This window comes from Prionailurus bengalensis, chromosome F2 (genome assembly GCF_016509475.1).
Source record: "Prionailurus bengalensis isolate Pbe53 chromosome F2, Fcat_Pben_1.1_paternal_pri, whole genome shotgun sequence".
NCBI lineage: Eukaryota > Metazoa > Chordata > Mammalia > Carnivora > Felidae > Prionailurus > Prionailurus bengalensis.
The window spans coordinates 80650673-80663421 of NC_057353.1; the positions used below are offsets into that span (position 1 = coordinate 80650673).

The window sequence follows — 12749 nt, forward strand, 5'->3', positions numbered from 1 at the left end:
CTGGGGCACCTGCATGGCCCCGTTGGTTGAGCATCTGACTCGTGATTTCGGCTCAGGTCACGATCTCAGGGTTCGTGGAATTGAGCCTCCCAGGTTCTGTGCTGCCAGCATGGAGCCTGCTTAAGATTCATTCTCTCTCTCTCTCTCTCTCTCTCTCTCTCTGTCTCTTTCCTGCTTGCTTGTTCTTTCTCCCTCTCTCAAATCAATAAACATTTAATAAGTAAATAAACATATCTGTTATTCAGAAAACCCACTTAACAAGTGCTGGTAAGATGAATAGGTTTTAAACTGAAAGTTAAACATGTTAAGTGCATCATAACCTCCTTACTCATATTTAAACTCAGAAAGATAGAGGTATATTAAAATTACTAAACAAGGAAAGGTTATGAATGCTAGAAAGAAAAGTAAGTTCAAAGGACCTGATGCACACCAGCTAGCCGTGGCAGTCAAACGGCCACTGGAGCCACTGGACAACAACATGATCTCTTCCCTTATCTTATAAAAGGAGGAAAACCTAGAAATAATTGGAAATAATCTTTTCCATATATCTAAGTAGCTCAACTCCTAAAGCAAATGTTAAAGAGATTCTGTCCTGTGATCCAGATGGAAAACGGATCCTTTCCTTCCCTGATATTACAGTCACGTCCTACACTGGGCATGCCTAACGCTGCTAAGCCTTCTCATTTGGGGACTTGGAAAAAACAAAACTCTGCTTTACAAGTGCTTTGTCAACTTACAATGTTAAAAGTGATCAAGGTACACTCTGTGCTGGATTTCCTAAGCTGACTGCTCTGCTGTAGAAGCCACCTCCGTGTGCTCAGGTGGCCATGCTGACGGCCCCTATGGGCACCTGCCCTCCCATTTAAGGCTTAAAAGTTAAAAATCGACAGCAAGGGGAGATAGGCCTTCAAGGTTGTTTACGATTTCGGCATGCTGTGAAAACAAAGGGGTTTTCTCTGAAGACACCTCTAATCAAAAATGGGACAGGAAATAATGACTTATTTGAGACAGTGTCTTCAACCACACCGATTATGTGTGAAGCCTACACTAACACCCGTGAGGGTAAACGGAGCATCCCGGAGGCCATACTACGGCTTCTAGTATTTCCTGTCTCATGAAGACCGCTGCCCAGCTCGACTTAATGAATCCAGAAGGACTTAAATTAGATAACCCAAATGGCCCCAATAAAAGCGAACGACAGTAGACATCTTTCTCTTGTTGGTTCAGTCTACTCAACTGTTCAACAGCCGCTCCAGTCCTCTCTGCCCTCCTAACTTTCCCGTTCCCTGTTTTTCCAGAACAGGCACATTAGCCAACAATCTGTCCAACTGCCTATTTGATTCTCTCTCCCTAAAACTTTCTTTTTCTGTTTTAAATGTTTATTTACTTATTTTGAGGGAAGAGAGAGAGAAAGAAGATGGGGGGTAGGGTAGGAGAGAGAGAAAGAAAAAAAACCGAACAAGCGGGGGGGGGGGGAGGGGCAGAGAGAGAATCCCAAGCAGACTCTGAGCTGTCAGCCTTGAACACTGAGATCATGACCTGAGCCGAAATCAAGAAGTGGACATTTAACCATCTGAGCCCCCCCGACACCTCTATCTCTAAAACTTTCTAGCAAGAACCTTTGAACTAAACCTATGAACCCAAATGGTGCTGCATTTCACCCCAAAACTGAGAATCACATTTCCTTTTATCCGCAGTACCAGAATATTATTAACCCCAAGACACCTAACTAGGCTCTGGGCCCCATAACTAGCCAATGATACCGATAGCTCCTTGAGCCCCAAGAGAGCTCAGGGAATATGAGGAACAGGAAAAACTATGAGCCTAGAGATCAACAGTCTGGGCCAACCATCCTGCCTCACAGAGCCACAGACACCAGTACGTGATCTCTTTATTTCTCTCAGGGTGTTTGTATTCCCCACCCAGACCAACTTAAGTACAGACTCATTGTTAAAAAGCAGTCATCACGTGCAATGTATTTGTATCCCCTCAAAACAGAACCACAGAATTAATGATCAAAATGAACTCTCCAGTTACTTGCATTCTATTTATTAATAGTCCAGTGTGAAATTTTGCTGGGAAGGGTCACCAGTATGTACGTATGAGGATTTCTACGCTGGCTGGGAGTTCCCAATCTAGAGTGCAGGATCCATACGTCACAGGTAGCTATGGCACACGTACCAACCAAACCAGTGCGCGCTCTAAAGGCTCAACTCGCTGGCAAAAAGTTCACTGACTCATAGTCTTAGATGTTCTAGTTCCTCTCGACTATTTACTGGATCCAAGGTGGAACTCTACGATAGGGATCCTGGCCAAATAATTTAGGAAAAGTGAAATAACTGATGGATCACCCCCCAAAAAAGTCCACTTTGGAATCCAAGAGGGACCAACGTGTTCCAAGGGACTTTTTCTCTCAGGCCTAAGCCAACTAGAAAACCAGCCGTAACGAGGCTGTTTCTTCAACTTCACAGTTTCTTGCAACTGTTGTGTTACCAACTTTCTCTGCTGGTGGAGAGCTAGGTATTTAAATATTATAACAAAGCCACTGTGCTGAGCTAAGTAAGATCCAGTTAAAGCTAGAGCAACACAAGGAACTGAAATGGACAAAAAGAAAGTTTGGAGAAACCATGATGAGGAAAATGGCCCAGAAGTGGCCTAACTAAAGAAGAGGGAATTCCAAGAGGGCACCAACCAGTCACACGACAGACAAACATGTCACACACACTCCACCATTTCTAGGAGCACCTCCAGGAGCACCTCCAAGTAACTGAAGCTGCCTTCCCAGACGGCCATCCACGTGCTCAAGGCAAACTTCGATAACTGCAGCCAGTCAACCAGACGTCTTTTCAACACACAAATATAGGGGCTCCTGGGTGGCTCAGTAGGTTAAGTGTCTGACTTAGGCTCGGGTCATGATCTCACAGTTTGCGAGTTTGAGCCCCACGTCAGGCTCTGTGTGGACAGCTCAGAGCCTGGAGCTACTTCCGATTCTGTGTCTCCCTCTCCCTCTGTCCCATCCCCCACTCATGCTCTGTCTCTCTCTCTCTCTCTCTCTCTCTCTCTCTCTCTCTCTCTCAAGAATAAATAAACATTAAAAAAAATTTTGAAGGACACAAATGTAAAGATGATGCTTAATAATTTCCATCTTCTCTACTCTAACAGAATGGTGACATTTAGTAACACGAGTGGATAAACGAACTGGCCTAGCCGTACGGTGGAGCAGCAGAGTGTTCAGCCATAAAAAGGAATGAAGTACTGACACCTCTACGACGTGGACAAACCTTGACAACATGCTGGTAAATAAAAGAAGCCAGAGAAAAGGCCACATACTGCATGGTCCATTTATACGAAAGTTCCGGGACGGGAAAATCCAGAGAGACCAACGGTAGAGGAGCGCTCGCCAGAGGCTTGGGGGGGTTGGGGGTCGACCGGCAACGGAGCTGGACGGTGGTGCCGGATGTACAAGCTTGTGTGCATACTTAAAACCACGGAATGGTACACTCCAAAAAGGACAGTGTCGCGTTATGTGAAATTTTGTTATGTAAATTTGATCTCAATTAAAAAAAATGTTTTTTAAGTATTATTTTTCTATCGCTCCAAAACTTTAAAAACCGACAATGCTAAGTACGGCAAAGCCGCGGAGCAGCCAGAGCTTCCACAGCCTGCCGGCGGGGCCGCAATCTGACACAGGCGCGTGGGACACAGTTTCCGCGCTAGCCGAAGAGCTCCACACGCCCTGACCGGCCGTCTCTCCCTCAAGCGTGTGCCAGAGAGAAACACAGGCACGTGTTCACCAGAAGACACAGGCAGCATTCGGAGCAGCACCCCGCATACAGTTCAAGACTGGGAACCACCCAAACATCCATCAAGAATAAAACAAACTGTGCTGTGCTCTTAAACGGAAGGCCACACGGCAACGAGAAACGAGTGAGTGCTACACACGGCAACGTGGATCGATCTCACAGATGTTACGACTGGCCAAAGAGAATATCAACTCCCAAAATAGGCAAAACTGAGTCACGGTGGTAGAAACCAACATTGGCTAGCTTCCCAGGGGCACCGACTGAAAGGAGCCAGGCTGTGGGGGCTGGTAACACCATAAACACTGACAGCGGAGGGACCAGTAAAATCTATTACCAGGATACATACATGAGTCACTTCATAGTACATGTGCTTTACTTCGATTATACGCCTTTATTTACAAAATGAGAACAAAAGTTTCTGCCAGAAGGCTCTTCTGCAATAACTGACCAAAAGCAACGTGCAATACTAAAGAGCACTGGCCAAAACTGTTGCCTGAGCCACAGTTACCAATCCAGCCAAGAAGAAATGAACCTCTTCTCTGTAGACGTGAGCACACGGCATGCACCGGCTTCAAGCGCCCGTCTCCTTCAGCACTCTGACTTAACCGAGCTGCCACGCTCCCCACATTTCCTTGGTACCTCCTGTTCTTAGTGTCCCTTCAAAGTTGGCTCTTTGGTCCCCTGCAATGAGCCCTGCTAGGCGCTGTGCCCTGTACTGGGTCCCTGAGCCCTGAGAGCGTCACAGACAGTGAAGCGTCGTGTCTGTGATGTTTAGAGACAGAAGAAAGAGTAACTAGCAGAGGAAATGAAGACGCTGCAGCCGGTGGGCTGGGAGGGAATCCTAGAGGCACGGCTTAGAGACCAAGTCAAGGAAGGGGTCACCCCCACTAGCTGGTCCAAGGAAGAGCCGCTGCGCCCTGAGCTGGCGATGTGGTGACGGGGGGGGGGGGGGGGGGGGGGGGGGGGGAGAACAGCCCAGTGAGAGCATCCGGAGAGCGTGTGAAGAAAGGAGGTGCACACAGGAAACGTAAGGAACTCTCGGCACTTTGCTGCCAGGGGAACAAAGACGTGGGGGCCCGCCTGAAGAGAATGCGGGGTGCTCCTGCCGGCCCCGCTGGGTGGCACGTGAAGGCCACACAACAAACACACTGACTGGAAACCAGGCCAGGTGACCTGGCAGATGTTCAGTAACTACTTAATGAAAACCCCACTTTCCTCGAAAACAGTATATGCTAAGCCTCTATTCAGTAAGACAAAACTGCAGCGCCTCGCGGGCTCTGTCAGTAGAGCGTGTGACTCGATCTCAGGGTTGTGAGTTCAAGGACCACGCTGGGAGTAGAGCTTACTTAAAGAGAAAAAAAAAAAAAAAAAAGACAAAATTGAGTCCAGTATTACAAGGTAAAAACACAAGAAGCCTTTTACTGAATATTGCCAATGCATCAGGTACCTAAGCAGTTTCGCAGTGTGTATTATCTCATTTAGAACTTTGCGTGACAAGTTACATTAGGAGTAGCTAAGGCATCACGATGCTGAGCTAGGACTCTGGGTTGGCTTTAAGTCCTGCTCCACAAATACACTCTGTTAGTATGTCAACAGGTCATCTGACCGATTTTTTGAACTGCAGTGTGGCGACGGCATTGATTTCACAGGACTATCACAAGGATTAAATAGAAACACATGGACAAAGACCACGCGACCCAGAGTGCGTCGTGTGTATGACGAGGAAGATGATGCCAACAATTAAGCAGCAAACACCTGCACACCAGCCACTATGTGGCAGGGCCGCTCTGGTAATCCACTTGGTCCATCTGATCCACACACCCGCCCTGTACGGTAGCTCCGACTGTGAGCCCGGACCCCGAGGCTCCGAGAGGCTAAGCGACGGGCCCAGCATCACACAGCTATGCGTGCCACCACCACAGCCCACTCTCGTCTCCACACCAGACACTTGCTCCTCCGAGCCCGGTCCACGGACTAGCAGCACAGGCAGCATCCAGAGTTGGTAAGAATCCCACCACAAACCTACTTCGCAAGGATCTGGGCTTCAAAATCACCACGTGACCCCTGTGCAAGTTTTGTCTGGGAAACACAGCACTGCGACACCTGTATCAAAACTATCAAGTTACATTATGATTTACCAGTTCATCCCCACCCCCGACCAAAGTATTATACTAGACTACGTATAACGTGCTTTCCTGGACATCAGGACAGAATAAAGAGACAGACCGATCATCAGGACAGCACATAGTCCCTGCCCCTACGGCCCTCATTAGAAAGACCATCGCAGACAAGTACACGAAGAACATGGTGCTGAGGGAGACGCTGGGAAAACAGCATCACCCAGACTCGGGGCATGGTCAAGTTCCTACAGAACAGGACTTGGTCCAAGTTGGGATCTGGAGAATAGGTACGTCAAACCCAACAGAAGACATGTCTGCCGGGAGAGGTCAACGATCCAGGTAGTCAATGCAAAGGCCAACGTGGCTTTAATTCAAACGGAAGGGAACGGAGACAAGGCCAGCTCCAGAGGCAGGTGGGAGCCTGGCTGGTGTCAGGATATGCACCCGGGCAGCAAGTAAGTCCGTGCAGACCAATCAGAAAGCTTTTGTTACAACCCGGGCAACATTAACCATGGCCCAAGAAGTGGAAACATTTGAGAGTCCCAGAAAAGTCAAAAGCATAGGGGTTGGACTAACTCGCATGCATAAGATTAAAGGAAAGGCAGGGGCGCCCGGGGGGCTCAGGTCATGATCTTGCGGTTCATGGGTTCGAGCCCCGCATTGGGCTCTGTGCTGACAGCTCAGAGTCTGGAGCCTGCTTCGGATTCTGTGTCTCCCTCCCTCTCTCTCTCTCTCTCTCTCTCTCTCTCCCCCACTCACAATCCTTTCTCTCTCAAAAATCAATAAACATTTTAAAAATTAAAGAAAAGAAGATTAAAGGAAAGTCAGCAACCATTTTTCTTGCTCAGATCACTGAGCAGCAAAGAGCCACCAGTCTGTGGAGATACAGAACACAAGAGGGGCAGATACCGCTTGTCTGACGAAGGGGGATGAGCAAGAAACAGAACCGTTAATTCAGTCTGGTATGTGATACTGGGTACAACGCAGGCCTAAACGCCTGAACTCGTGGGAGTGGAGCTGCGTGGTGCCTGGAGGTCAGGACGGGGGAGGAGGGGGCTGGGCGTCTGGACGACTACTCTGGGAAGGGGAGTAAAGCTTGGCGGGCCCCATCCGCTCTCAGGCTTGGGTGGGGGGAAGCAGCTGATATTCTGGCTGGGACTCTCTGAAGTCTTTTTAAAAACCCTATCATTTCATAATTATAACCGACTCTTTGTAACCGAGAAAGAGACATAAATTTACCTCTGGGGAAATGTTTCCACGGGTACTCTCTTTGGGGAGCACTCTGCCAAAGCAAAACAGCATAGTGGCAAAGCCCCCACACCCCCCCCCCCCACTGCCATGGAGTCAAAGTGCTGCGCATGATAAAAGAGTGACTTCCCTCATGTGCAGAGACTGATTTGGACTTCATTAAGGTAAAAGCTGCTCCTGAGACAGGAAGGTCTGTATGGGGGGGGGGGGGGCGGCGCTTCCAGAGTTGAGTTAAGTAATTATTTATGCAGCACTTACCACGCCAGGACTGTTCTAAGCACTTAAAAATGAAATAATTTAATCCTCACTTTCACCTTATTTGTCCCCACTTTCCAGATGGGGGACAGAGACACGTGACCTGACCAAAGCCACAAGGCCCAGTGCAAAGACTCAAAGCCAGTCTACCTCGAGACCGTGAACTTGCTCACCAAACCCTGCTGCTGCTGGGTCTGCTGGGTCTGCTGGGTCTGCTGGGTGTGCAACTTCACGTGAAAACCCTGTCGCTATTGGGCCTCACTCCCTCACGGCGACATACAGCAGGGTGGCAGCACGGTACCGGCCCGTCGTGTTGTTACCACACCCCACCGTCATCGGCGAAGGGCCAGCCGGACTGGTGATCGCTACCGCATGCTTTTCCACGGGCTCGCTGCTTCATGGTCTCATTCACTCGTGCCTGTCCCCGCAGGCAAATGGACGTGCCACACCGCCCTTAGGTTAATTCAGTCTGAAACTATGGATTTCACCACATACGAGGCTCGGCACTGGGACAGAGGTGTGCCGATGCATACAATCCCTGCCCGGAGAGCTTCCAGCCCGGTTAAGAGAGATGCGCACACACGTGATCACTTACTTACAACTGTAGTAAGTACTACGAAAACGTGGCAACGGCAGTAAGAGTTGTAAAGGAGGAGCCCTCACTCCTTCCGTTACCACACCACGGTTGCACAGGCGCCGCAGGGCTGCAAGAAGGAGGGAGGAGGAGGGGCCCGAGAGGCAGCGTGGGGCCTCAGGGTCTGGAAACCTACAATCTGGAAACTCTCACCCTTTGCCTCCAGAAAATGTTCTTGCATCATGTCTCTGGTGGTTTCATCCTCTTGTCTCTTTCTACAACTCTTGTTACTTGGATATTGGACCTTCAGAGTTCATCATTCTACTTTCTTTCTTTTCGCCTTCATTTTTCTTTCCCATACATGTTCTGCAAGATATCTTCCACATTATTTCCCACTGCTTTTATGGAGTTTATGTCTGCTTTGGTACTTTTAATTTTTCTGACTTTGTACTTTTAAAAAGAATTCTGGGGGCGCCTGGGTGGCTCAGTTGGTTGAGCGTCCAACTTCGGCTCAGGTCATGATCTTGCAATTGACGAGTTTGAGACCCGCACTGGGCTCTGTGCTGACAGCTCGGAGCCTGGAGCCTGCTTCGGATTCTGTGTCTCCCTCTCTCTCTGCCTCTCTCCCGCTCATGCTCTGTCTCCCTCGGTCTCAAAAATAAAGATAAACATTAAAAGAAAAAATTTTTTTATAAAAAGAATTCTGGAGGAGTCTGGGTGGCCCAGTCAGGTAAACGTCTGACTCCTGGTTTCGGCTCAGGTCACGATCTCACGGTTGGAGAGTTCAAGCCTCACATCGGGCTCCGTGCTGTCAGCACAGAGCCTGCTTGGGAATCTCCCTCTCTCTCTGCTCCTGTCCCACTCGCACTGTCAATCTCTGTCTCAAAAAAAAAAAAAAAAAAAAAGAATTCTGCTGATCTGTCATGAATACAGTATCTTCCCTTAGCTCTCTGGAGATCCTCTACTGAGATTTAAATGTTTTTTCTTGTTCTTTCCTTCTGCTTGTTGTTTCATCTTTGTTGCTCAAAACTTTTCTCCCTCTCTGTGTTTGGGCTTCACATTTTGAAAGCAAAGCCTGTCTTTGTTTATTTTTTTATTGAAATATAATTGGCACATAACATAGCAGTGTTGGGAGTACAATGTAATGATCCGATATTTGTGCACACTACGGAAATGATCGCCACGCTAAGTCTAGTCACCAACTGTCACCACCCCAAGTTATAAAACAATTTTTTTCCTGTGATGAGAACTTTCAGGATTTACTCTCTTGGCAACTTGCAGGTGTTCAGTACCATGTTATTATGAACTAGAGTAACAATGCCGTACATGACATCCCCACAACTTACTTATAACTGGAATACTGTGACTCCTGAGCCCCTTCCCCCACCCCCTACACCCTCCCCTCTAGCAACCACCATCCTGCTCTTTGACCTAGTTTTGTCTTGTCCATTTGTTTGTTTTTTAGGTTCCACACATAAGTGAGATCATACAGTATCTGTATTTCTCTGAACTCCTTCACATAGCGTAATACCCTCAGGATCCATTCACGTTGCTGCAAACGGAAAGATTTCATTTTTGTGGCCAAAAAATATTCCAATGTACGTATGTACATGGGTGTGTATATTACACAGACACATACACACACACATCTTGTCCATCAATTCGTTAATTAATGGACACTTAGGTTGTTTCCACATCTTGGCTATTGGAAATAATGCTATAGTATACATGTATCTTTTCAAATGAGTGTTCTTGCTTTCTTTGGATAAATATCTAGTAGTGAAATTGCTGGATCATATGGTTGATTCTACTTTTCATTTTCTGAGGCACTGCTACACTGTTTTCCACAGTGGCTGTACCATTCACATTCCCACTGAGAGTACATGAGGGCTCCCTTTCCTCCATGTCCTCAGTAACACTTGTTATTTCCTGTCTTTTTGAGAACAGTCAGTCTAACAGGAGCTGTGAGGTGATAGCTCACTGTGGTTTGACTAGCATTTCCCTGATGATGAGTGACGGTGAGCACATTTTCATGTGCCTGTGGGCCATCCGGATGTCTTCTTTGGGAAAATGTCTACTCAGATCCTCTGCCCTTCTTTTAACGAGATTTTTTTTTTCTTTTGGAATTGAGTTGTACGAGTTGTTTACAGATTTTCAATATTAGCCCTTTATCAGAAATATGATTTGCAAGTATGTTCTCCCATTCTACAGGTTGCCCTTTTGTTTGGTTGATGGCGTCCTTTGCTGTGCGGAAGCTGTTCAGTTTGATGGAGTCCCACTGGCCTGTTTCTGCTTTGTTGCAGGGGCTGTCTTTAAACACCTGGTCGTCAAGGAGCCCTGTACATGCGGGTGACCCGATGACCCATGTGCTGGGCAGAGTCAGCCACTTGGCTAGAGTGTTAGAATGTTAGAATCTGTCTTTTCTCTTGGACCAGTCTCCTTAGAAAAGAATGTTTCCATCTCCTGCCAGGGTTGGGCGAAAGCCTCCTGACAGGACTCTAGGAACCAAAGAGAAAGAAAGCATGCCTAACTTCTTAATCGCAATTCTAAGTGCAAGAATGCAAGGTCCGTAGTAAAGCTGCTGAAACTATATATGCAGACAACCCACAACGGGGACAATAATTTATTGCAAGAGCATTTCAACTGTTACGGCTTTGAAGACTTTCACGGGTTAGGCACATCCCTCAGAAAACCAAGACGAAATTACTTCTGCTTGAGCCATTCATTTTCTTTCTACAGGCAAGACACCCTAGGATTACAGGACAGCTAACACCGCACCTAAATCACACAAATAAACTTCTGAAAGAACGAGCCCAATACAACCCTGAACCTCTAAGTGAAGAAGGCTGGAGAGTCTACAGAAGAGGCATGTCTCGGCAAAGACTTCACAGGCAATGACTTCTGAGAGAGGCCTTGATTGAGAAGCAGTGCATATTGCCTAATAATGTTGAAAACTGTGCTTGGCTCCCCCACTCGTAGCTGTGTGACCCTTAAGTTACTAGAGGTTTCGTGTCTATAAAGAAGTAGCAGTAATACCTACTCTGTTAGCTGAGATCATAAATGTGAAGTGCTTATTAGCAAGATAGATTAGAAACAAAGTGGGCATCCGCTAGGTGACAGCAGTAGTCAAGACAGGTAACCTGAATTCTCCAGGCGGATTAAAGGGGAATGCTAAGAGTTCTAAGATTGTTCTCTACATGGAAATCCTTGAAGACCCCCCAACATTTAACTGTACTTCATCAGGGCTATCATAGCCCTAGCAAGTCACACTTCAGAGCTTTATGAATCCTTGTCAAAAAAGGAAACAACAGACCATCATTCCTACTATGATAGCATCTGGTAGGTTTGGAATAGATAACAAAATCCGACGACCAAATGAAGCACAAGTGTTTCTGAGAACTTCCCCTAAACGTTGCCCTATAAAAAAAAAAAATACGATTTTTCTAAACCGCAAATATCCCAGCAGTATACCATTCCATCACGACCTTACATAAGAGTTAAAACAAAAAGAAAACCTGACAGTCTGGGATTGTTACCGCCTCAGTGATTCCGTCGGCTTCAAAAAATGGCTAAGATTTTCACAGTAAAAAAAAAAATAGTAGTATTAATATCAATATATGATATTCTAGAGGTATTTTGTTTTTCTTAAAAAAATTTTTTTTAAAGTTAACAAAAGAGACCTTGGGAGAGATACAACATATTGGCCTCATCCTGGTTAACAAAGTCCTGAGTTTTTTCCTCGTTTGTTTTTAATATAAGACACACACACACACACACACACACACACATAACTTTCAATAGAACATTTTCTGGCCAATGTAATTATAAGGAAAATTTGTATTCACATCCCCTAAACTCAATTCATAACATTAAACAAATGTATGTATGAAAAAGTCTCAAGCTGCAATCCAAATAAAGTCTGTAGGACACTGAGATCACCTGTAAGTCTGGAAAGCAAGGTGTGTGAAAATCAGAGGAACCCTACCTGTGGAAGAGACCACGACAGAGGTCTCTCCTCCATGAGCCCTGACACTTCTTACACACCATACCACACAGACATTTAGAATATAAGCAACAGAGGGGCACCAGGGGCCTCAGGTAGTTAAGCATTTCACTCTTGATTTCGGCTCAGGTCATCTCACGGTTCGTGGGATCAAGGCCCACCTTGGGCTCTGTGCTGACAACGCGGAGCCTGCTTGGGATTCTCTCTCTACCTCTCTCTGCCCCTCCCCCACTCATCCTCCCTCCCTCCCTCCCTCCCTCTCTCTCTCTCTCTCTCTCAACAATAAAAGTAAACATTAAAAAACCAAAAAGAACATAAGCAATGGGGGTGTGAACAAAGCTCCAGTTTAAAATGTTTCCACCTGAAGCATCAGCCACCGAGGGAACCCCATCAGACCTTCCTGGAGGCAGAGCCACACAAAAGGACCGTGCCCACGCGGGACTTCTCCACTGCGACTCCGCGCGCAACTGCCCTTCATCCCCAAACCCTCTGCTCCAGCACTCCCAGCCTCCTTCCTCAGTGTTCAGGCCTCAACTCTCCTCTCCACTTGGCTGTAGGAAACTGTTGTCTTTTTTGATATGTTTTGATCTGCATTTTTTCTAACTAATTCCTTTAACTCAGTACTGCTTCATTATACATGTAATATTAGGGAACAGAGCGCACGTTTTCCACCTACAAACAACTGTTAACCATACTGTCTGGTAATCAAAAAACAGTATTTTAAGCATTTGAAGTCCTACGTCTTG

At 46.7% G+C, this 12749-nt stretch overlaps 1 protein-coding gene across 24 annotated transcripts in view; it reads right to left on the reverse strand.

The window, feature by feature from the left end:
* Positions 1–12749, reverse strand: part of PTK2 (protein tyrosine kinase 2) — a 256865-nt gene that overhangs the window by 176000 nt on the left and 68116 nt on the right. The window contains exon 1 of one of the 24 annotated variants that reach the window (XM_043601862.1): positions 4929–4934. The exons of the other annotated variants lie outside the window; for them this stretch is intronic. The gene's annotated coding sequence lies outside the window, so the exon portion shown is untranslated. Of the gene's footprint in view, positions 1–4928; positions 4935–12749 lie in introns of those variants that run through there. 24 annotated transcript variants of the gene reach the window in all.